This window comes from Bidens hawaiensis, unplaced genomic scaffold (genome assembly GCF_021521415.1).
Source record: "Bidens hawaiensis isolate Kalapana, Puna unplaced genomic scaffold, B.hawaiensis_p1.1 tig00061467_1, whole genome shotgun sequence".
NCBI lineage: Eukaryota > Viridiplantae > Streptophyta > Magnoliopsida > Asterales > Asteraceae > Bidens > Bidens hawaiensis.
In genome coordinates this window covers 37,505-47,184 of record NW_027501063.1, presented here as the reverse complement: position 1 = coordinate 47,184, position 9,680 = coordinate 37,505, and the positions used below count along the sequence as shown (strand labels likewise).

The following is a 9,680-nucleotide window of genomic DNA, read 5'->3' as shown; positions in this document are numbered from 1 at the left end:
GACACACAGTGCTGTGGAAATTACAGAGGAATTAAGTTGTTAGGCCATACTATGAAATTATGGGAGAGAGTAATTGAGACCCGAATTAGGAGACAAGCGCAGGTTATGGTTAACCAATTTGGTTTCATGCCAGGACGGTCAACCACGGAAGCGATATACATATTGAGAAGATTAATGGAGAAGTATAGGGAGAAAAAGAGGGACCTACATATGGTATTCATCGACCTTGAAAAAGCATATGACAGTGTGCCACGCAGACTAATTTGGGATAGTTTAGAAGGTAGAGGGGTACCTGGAAAGTATATAGACTTAATTAAAGATATGTATGACAGGACTAAAGCTAATGTTCGTGCGCCGGTAGGAGATACTGATTTTTTCCCGGTGGAGATGGGACTCCACCAAGGATCGGCGTTAAGCCCGTTTCTTTTCACGGTAGTCATGGATGAGCTCTCCAAGTCGATTCAGGAGCCTGTCCCATGGTGCATGCTCTTTGCGGATGATATTGTGTTAGTGGCTGAGACTAAACAAAGCTTGAACGAAAGGCTAGAGGAGTGGCGTGTAGCTTTAGAGGATAAAGGTTTAAGAATTAGTCGCTCTAAGACAGAGTACCTTTGTTGTGACTTCAGTGGTGTTGGTGATAGCGAGGACACCCAGATCACTACTGAGGACCAGGTGGTTCCGCAGATAACGAAGTTTAAATATCTAGGATCGTTTGTCCAAAGCAATGGAGAGATAGACAGTGACATAACCCATCGCATACAAGCTGGATGGTGTAAATGGAAAGCAGCCACTGGAGTTTTGTGCGACAAGCGGTTCCCATCTAAATTAAAGGGGAAATTCTATAGAGTCGCAGTTAGACCTGCAATGTTGTATGGAACAGATTGTTGGGCCATCAAGAAGACACAGGAGCGTAGGATGGAGGTGACAGAGATGAGGATGCTGAGGTGGATGTGCGGACACACTAGATTAGATAGGATTAGAAATGAGGTCTTTAGGGAAAGATTATGAATAGTTAGCATATCAGAGAAAATAAAGGATGGGAGATTGAGAATGTTTGGGCATGTGAAGAGGAGACTGAAAACAGCGCCGGTTAGAGTAGTGGAAGCCTTCATTGTGAAAGGAAAGAGGAGTAGAGGCAGACCTAAATTGACTTGGGATGAGAGAATTAGACATGACTTGACAGAGTTGCACCTCTCTGAGGACATGGTCCAAGATAGAGATTCGTGGAAACATAGGATTAAGGTTAGCGACTTCTAGGGGAAGGTACCAAGTTAGCTTAGCTTTCTATTTAGGGTCTAGTTGGCTAGCCTTGCTCATTGTTGTTTATGAATATCTTTTTTTGATGCTGCTTTTTTATTCTTATGCCATTTTCTTAGTAGGTTACAGATTCCTTGTTTTTTTGGTAGTTTGTTATCTATGTATTGCTAAGTGTCTTTTGCTTGTAGGATGTATTTTTACTATGATTACCTGTATGTAGCTTTTTGAGCCGGGGGTCTCTCTGGAAGCAACCTCTCTATTCTCTCGGATAGAGGAAAGATTTGCTTATATCCCACCCTCCCCTGACCCTACCGATAGCGTGCTATGCGGTGGAATATACAGGGCTTGATTGATTAATTGATTGATTTTTATTTTAGTTTTTAAAAATGTTTTATGTAATAAATTAAATTAGTTGGGTATATAGTATCAAAATTTAAAACCAAAAAAGGGAAAGGAAATTGACAAAGCATTCAATAACTAAAATGCAATTACAAAAATTGATAACTTTGTGTATCTTACATAAATGGTAATCATGTCTTGTTCGAGTTCACGTGTCTGACATGATTTTCAGATACGGGTCATGTTTAGGTTTGTGCCAAGTTTAATCTGTCAATCTATGAACACGACCGTTAATGTGATATTGATTTCTCCAATAGTTGTGAAAACTTTTAAAAGTAGCCTCGTACACGCTCTCATTGCCTTTCACAAATTTTTTTTCAAATAACGGGTTTGATTTGTTGTCATCCCTACAAAAGAGGTTTGTCATCTCGTACAACTTGGCGTCGGGAGCATGAGTCTGCCCTTGAACCACAGACATGGTTTGTTTATTGGACACTAGGGCCGGAGTGTGTACACTTATAAACATTATTCTCAGTCATAAACCTCTCTAATTTCCAAGTTTTGCATCATATGGCAAAACCCACAAAACATGTTTTGCATCATAATAAACTGTTAACAGTATCCTTGCCATATCATATAACTTCAACACTCAACGATGCTAAATAATAAGATACATTAATTCGTGAACAAAATATAGCTATTTGAATACTTGGCAAAATTTATCCCTCTAAATCTAACAACATTCAACTTCCACCTCAAAATTTTTGCTTGTGATTTTGAGAAACTAGTAGCCAACAATTTCTTCATTGTTTTTGCTCTTCAGATTGGAAAGTCCAACTACAAAAATCACTCTCCGAAAACAAGCAAGTCGGCATCGCCTTGTAGAAAGCCAATGGAACCTGCTTAACTCTCCTTTTCGTCTGCATTCACGTAATCCCATATGACAATTTATCATGCTTCTAAAACAAAAACATAAATACATATATCAAATTTATATTACCTCAGCTCTAAATATGGTTGCATATGAACCTGAACTAAAATCCTTTACAGCAACTTCTGTTGTTTTGGGTCTAACTGTTAAATCATTCTCCAGTGACAGTACAAACCTACATAAACACCACGCGTAAATACAAAGCACAAAGCTTAAAGTTTGTATATAAGTAAGTATATTTTACCTAGACACCGGGGGACAGTAATGGTGGCGCAGGGTATCAATTTCCCACAAACAACTCCCTGCAAAAATTATAACCTCAGCAACATGAAGACAAAAGTTTAAATATTTTCAAAAAAGCTAAACGCTCTGCAACTTACTCATGGCATTGGTTTTAACAAGATCAGTTTCTTCACTGTTAAACAGATCAATTCCCGGTTTAACGCTGGTGTCATCCTTAGTTGTTTGATCCTTTTCTTCCTGCAAAAGAACATGTCACCATCCAAGCATTATGAATTATGTATGTGTAATCTAAAACAGATTCACAAAATCATGTTTTATTACCTGGTGAACTAAACAGTTAATCGAAGGATGCCTTCGCAAGAGATTATGGATTAGAGCAATAATAACAAGGTGTCCGGAAGGAGGGACGGTTAGGGCGAGTCGGCTCAGTTTCTTGGCAAATGAAGCAGCCAGATAAGCAGGAAGAAGTGGCGATTTAAGGCATGAATCAAGAAGCTGCATAATATGGACATTTAGAAGACAAGAAATTTAATATCTTCAAGTATATGTCATGAAGATAAGCAAGAGTAACCTGAAAGAACTTGGCTCTGTGTTTCGCAATGAATATAGAGGGTTGAAGGAGTGCATAAAGTTTCACATAAAGATTGGGATACTCTAAACCATGTTCTGTCATAAGAATGAACAAGCCGCTAAGAGCCATCACACTTATAACGCCTCCAATGTCATACGATTTTGTCAAAAAATCACTGCACATTAACCACTCTTGTTAAAATAACACGTGTATAAATAATATGTCAGAAAATTGAATGAATATGCTTTCGTGTGGGACTTACCATAACAAAATTGGATTAGACAAATACGGGATCACCGCCTGATGAAGAGTAACGAGAACCTAAGGATGAAAAAACAAGAATGTAGTCAAGTACCAAATAAAAGTTGTATGCTCTATGCTGTATTTTAAACATGTTGAGTGCATAATTATACGTGCACAAAGATATAACTAAATCACTACAAAGTTACCTCCTTGTACAAATCGATAGGAAGTTGTAACTTGAGGAATGACATCCATGCTTTAGAAAACTTCAGCTTCATCTTTTTGGAAATGATACTTGAAGATGGAACCTGGAATTAATAAACAAAGAGAAACCTAAATATTGCATAAAACAATTAAACAAACGACAAAAAGATGTTTATAAATAAACGAGCAATGTGCCTGTTTTGGTTCGGTTTTAACCCATAACCAAAAGTTTTGGTTACTGAAATCACAGAACCAATCAGTATGGATGATTTTAGGTTATCAACAACTTGTACAAACTCTGGTTATCCAGCTACTGAGCTTTGTAGGCTTGGGGCCAAGTCTAGTACAAATTCTGGCTATGACATAAGTATAAGATATTAACAAATTTAATACGTATTTGGGCCTAGACTTTTGGATTTCACTATTAGTTAAGAGATTTTTTAACACCAAAATTTCTTTAAAAAAACAATAGCTTGTTTGATTATATATCATGTCGGTTTATTCGATTTTGTAAATGCATGTATTTGAACCAATATAATCAGTTATTAAAAACAATAAAACCGAACCATCAGTTATTCCGGTTCAATTTCTTCAGTTATGGTTTGGTTAATTGGTTTGTCTGCCCACCCATATTTTGAGCAGAAGGGGAATCATATAATGTATTTAATTTAGCAACTAAGGAATTTAACCATTATAAAGAGCAAAAATATGAAGATATGAAAACCAAGGACTTACATCACTGCTAGACTTCTTGTCCTTGCCATGCTTTCCTTCTGTTCCCTTATTTTTCTTAGACTCTGTTTTACTGTCTTTGTTGAAAACACCTAACATACAAAGAACATATAAGATTAACTATAATCTATAAACTAATAAAAAACAATGAAAAGATCATGTAAGGAAAAGAAACTGCAAAATAAAACTAAGAAAAAACCTAATTTAGAATCACAAAAATGAGCTAAGCTTTCAATTTCAAAAACTTAAAAAGACGAGTCTGCTGACCAACTCGTCATTGCATAACAGATTTTTTAAAAAGATTTGACTCTTTGATCAGCACTATATGAAGCATGCGTTTAAAAAAACCGAATCAGCTTTTGAATAAAACAAGAGTCCTCACCTGATGCATTCCACATTTCAAATTCAGTTTTATCACCAAGTTGTTGAGGGGGAGGAATCTTAGATATCACATGATGTATATTGCGTATTAAAGCCTCCCCACTACAGTTAAACAAACATGCTGTCAGATTCATGTCATCCAACAGCCTTGTTAGCTCAAATTAACCAAAGAAAAATGCTTTAACAATCAACCTAAGAGACATTATGACAGGTTTAAAAAAGGAAGTAGAAGACATATGCTCATGGCCAAACTGCCAACTGACAACGTCCGTTAGCAATTTGTATGGCCTTCAAGTTCTCAACTTCGAGATACAACGAGTCTCGATGGCAACAATTTATGTCTTCATTGCAAACTTTCATGACATACTGACAATTAATTTTCAAGTCATATTGGTAAACCCTAAAAAGTATCTAATAGACTTATAGTATTGGCTTATGCTTCATAATAGGACAAGTGGAAGTGCTTTGCCATAAGTATTTTTTAACATGTTTTGTCATTTCGTGGGTCCAGTTTCAGAGACTTAATACTATATTATCTTAACACATGAAAACAGATCTTAACTTCGGAACTACGCCAATTTTCCTAACTATGGTTCATAAAGCCAATAGAGTTAATGCCTTTTTTTCCTATAAGCTTCATGCTAATTGAAAAGTTATAAAGCTAAAGAGAAAAAAAATGTAATGCATGATCTAGCGCATAGTTATTAAAAGCGCACTGGGCGCACGCCTAGGCGCTAATTTAAGGCACAGCGCAGGTAAAGCGCCTTGTGGCGGTCAAGGCGCACTTCCGGCCAGATTCCGGCTAAAATCTGAAAATTCCGACCAGATTCCGGCTAAAACCTGAAATTCCGGCCTGAAATGGAGGAGAATTACCTGGAAGGAAGCGGATGAAAGCCTTTTTGGTGTTCTAATTTTCTATACATAGGGTTTAAATAGAAAAGCTGCAACAAACAAGTTCATTTTATTTTATATTATAAAGTAAAATTGTAGCTGTGCATTTGCACTTTGCAGCTCTGCTGCAGTGTGCTACAGTAACCCTAAGATCACTTTTTTTATAAATAATGATAGGTTAACATATAAAGTAAAATAGTTGTTCTATGAACTATTTCAAGAATGAATGTATGTCTTCTTATTAAGATGTTCTATTTTAGTTAAAAAAAATTGTTTTTAATGTGCGCTTTTTTTTAAATCAGACGCTTTTTTTGCGCTTATCGCCTAAGCGCTAGGCCCAGCCTCAACGCTTATGATCTAGCGATATGTCTCCAGCACGCACAGAGAACATCTATGCAGCATGTAAAAAGGTGAATGCATCAAGCCCACATATAGCATAAATAACATGACACTGTAGAAAAAATAATAGGCCATAGAGAACATATAACACATGTTAAATTGGTAGCTATTGTTGACTTGGTATGAAAAAACTAGCTGAACAGTAAGGTCATTAGATACACTTCCGTTGCAATTTAGACAGATTGGCATGTCCTAGTATAATATGAAACTATACTTCAGGTACCACTTATTTATCAACACATACGAAATCTCTGATACATCTAACGAATGATTCAAGATGGCATAATCCACATATCACGATTTCATTTTATCAAAAGAGAATCACATTAAACAGTAAGATGCATACTACATGAAGACTAAAAAAGGTATGAATGTACATATTGCAATTGCACATACAAGACAATCAACACAAAAGCCATAACCTTTGCTACTTGCTAATACAATAGTGCGGCGTATCAAGTCTTTTCAAATATGATCACAAGCTAATATTGAAAGTAACAAGCACGTCTACATAGCAAAGACCAACCTGGCTTTTGTCAAACTTTCCTTTTCAGAATCAGCATTCTCAGATTTGGCATCTGATGATATAAGTCATTATTAAACCAGTGAAGATATATAAATGATGAAAAATATATCTACTGACAACATTGTTAAACTTTGTACCAGAGCTTTTGTTGACATCAAGTGTTCGAATTAGCTTCTCAATACTTATGTAAGTGAAATAACTGTCACGCAAAAAAAACATTAATTATCATTTAACATATGTTATTAGCATAAAAACAGAAAAGAAAAAAGGAAGCCACTTTGTGCATAATGATCAGAGCTTTTTACCAGATATCGGTGTGCTTGAAATATTTTGATACAAGCAAATCTAACAGAGTATCAGCCTCCTCAATGGAATAAACCTGTACAGCATCAAAGATGTCAGATAATAAATAAATGTAATACAGAGCAACCATGCAAAGATAGATAAGCTGAGGTAAACTATTTTAAAAAATGACGAGACAACAAAAAGATCCCCTCCATGATTCTACCATATTATTAAAAACTAAAACGACTAGTTTCAGACAGATAATGATGTGGTTAGGAAGGAACACCGAACATAGACTACTTTTTATCAATTTTCTGCATGCTTCAATAATAAACGATGAACTCCCTTATAAAGGGTTACAAGGAAACATAAAACGGATATCATGTGAAAACAACCCCACTCTTGTCCTTAATTGAAGGAAATCATGCAACAACTAGACTAACATGCATGAACAAAAAATATATGTGCAGCCAAAATGCAAAATAGATATAAACAAAAACAAAATAACCCACAATTCTTTCTAGCTTGGCCCGTACATTTGACCGGCAACCCAGATCTCGCTAGCCCAACCCGATACATATCAGATAATAGCCTTGGATGATGAAGTTTCGTTAATTTATGTTTTGTTCTAGCTTTCAAGATAGTATGGAGCATTGGTGGTTATCTTGTATATTTCAGTTTTCTTGTTTAAGAAGTTCACAACTTTATGGTTCATGGATATAACAGTTCTCTGTATAAGACACCGGCTTATGAAAATGAAATTCTATATTCAAATCTTTTCATTACACATTCTCCTAAATTACTTTAAGCTATCAAACAACTGTTCTCTTTTACTGTATATATATTATTATAGATATAGCTAACTACCACTGTGACAAAAAAACGAGTAGCATTAATAGGGCAAGTATAAGGTAACAAAGTCACCAGGGTATGAATAAACTTATGGTAAATAGAAGAATGAAACTTCCCTGCATTTCCAACCTTCACACACTCCATCAAAGTATCCACCACCACTTCCTAAATTCCCACATCATTCAACACCATTACTATTATAATAATAAAGATTTAAAAAAAAAACACAGTTAAAGATTGCAATTAGGAGTGTGAAGTTCTGACACGATATTTCGTGGGTTTGGTATAAATAGGTTTGGGTCAACCCCATGTTTAACCCACTTACATTTTACTTTATTTACGTAAAATATGGTTAATGTAATTTGGTTTGGGTATTTCATACCAAAACTTAAAACTAAAAATGAAACTGACATAAGATGATATTATTATTATTATTATTATTATTATTATTATTAAGAAAGCAATTTTTTACATAAATTTGTATGCTTTTATTGTAAAAAAGTTTACTTTAAAGTCTTAAAATGTGAAACAATAAAAAAAACATTTGGGTCAAACTGTTCGGGTTCACATTTCTTACACAATTTCCAGGTTCAGGTCCGTCGGATTAACCCGCCAACACAACTCACTGAATACCCCTAAAATTTCTTAAACGCTTTCTAGGTTCAAGTCGGTTAAACCCACCAACACAGCCTTACACAGGTTGGGGTTATGTAAAACCCGAGAACACGACCCAATTAACACCCCTAAATTCGAATTCAAACATACAACTTATAATTACCCTGAGAGCTTCTTCAGAAACCGACAACCGAATGAGAAAGTGAACAAACTCATCAAACTTGGCCCGCAGCCAAACTCGATAAACGGATTCCGGGTCTTCGGTGGGCTTAGCTGAAGAGGCCGGGAGGTCGTTCAGGAGCGGAGTGAAGAACGATTGAATCAAGAGAATTGATTCGAGGATGAATTCAGGCGGAGAAGATGAAGCTGGGTTGAGGAAGTTGAGGAGGACTGGGAGGTTGTTGATGTGAGACCTGTTTGACAGGAGTTTTGGCCTAGGTCTCTTACATAGGACAGATCGTGTCGTTTGTTGGGTTTGATTGATTGTTTGGCCTTTCGTTTCTTTGATGAAGCTTCAATGGACGCCATTGATTTTGTGAGTAAAGTTGCAGTGCAGAGACAAAACCTGATACACGAAGAGGTTTTAAGGGTTTAAAGCTAGTTTTAGCGACTTCAGATGGGCCTCATGGGCCTAACATAGTTTTTAATAAATATATATATATATATATAGTGTTGGGTTATCCTATACCATATCCGTTTTTCTTACAGTTCGGTTTCTTATTGTGTTGGGTTTACCGGTTATGTCAAGGCGAATCAATCAACCTGACTGTTCTAGTTTGTTTTTCTATAACCTTAGTTTGTGGTTTAGCCTCGAATATTTTTCTAAACGGGGTCGAATCGTATTTTAATTTGTCAATGGATGAGAGATTGAATTTAAAGAATGCCATTTGTCGAGTCGAGTTTTGAAGAACGAGGGTTTCTTCTTGACTAGCCGCTGAATAACTCAATTCACATTGAGTTTTTATCGATGACTTCGGAACTGCTAATGAAAGTAAGTGCTCAAAAGTTTTATTTAAAGAGGAGTTAAGGTTTCTTATTGGGCTTACATAAAACATAAAAATGGGGCTGAAGCGAATACGGGTTAATGGGTTATATCATGTCTCCTATGTTTGCTAGTTTTGTTAAAACAATTTTTTTTATTTGTTGAATCATTTCATTCTTTTTCTCCTTTTTCCTTCCAATTTTTTAAGTGCATATATTATTCTTTTGAA

At 35.8% G+C, this 9,680-nt stretch overlaps 1 pseudogene across 1 annotated transcript; it reads right to left on the bottom strand.

Annotated features, from left to right (window-relative positions):
• Positions 1-2,224: 2,224 nt before the first annotated feature.
• LOC143603372 (protein NUCLEOLAR COMPLEX ASSOCIATED 4-like) lies at positions 2,225-9,031 on the bottom strand (annotated as a pseudogene). Its single transcript, XR_013148046.1, has 15 exons — positions 8,633-9,031; positions 7,927-8,019; positions 7,023-7,096; positions 6,855-6,916; positions 6,718-6,769; positions 4,903-5,003; positions 4,524-4,612; positions 3,791-3,892; positions 3,604-3,662; positions 3,342-3,516; positions 3,092-3,265; positions 2,908-3,007; positions 2,772-2,829; positions 2,597-2,702; positions 2,225-2,516 (listed from the first exon to the last, which is right to left on the bottom strand). The product of XR_013148046.1 is annotated as a protein NUCLEOLAR COMPLEX ASSOCIATED 4-like (transcript).
• Positions 9,032-9,680: the final 649 nt, after the last annotated feature.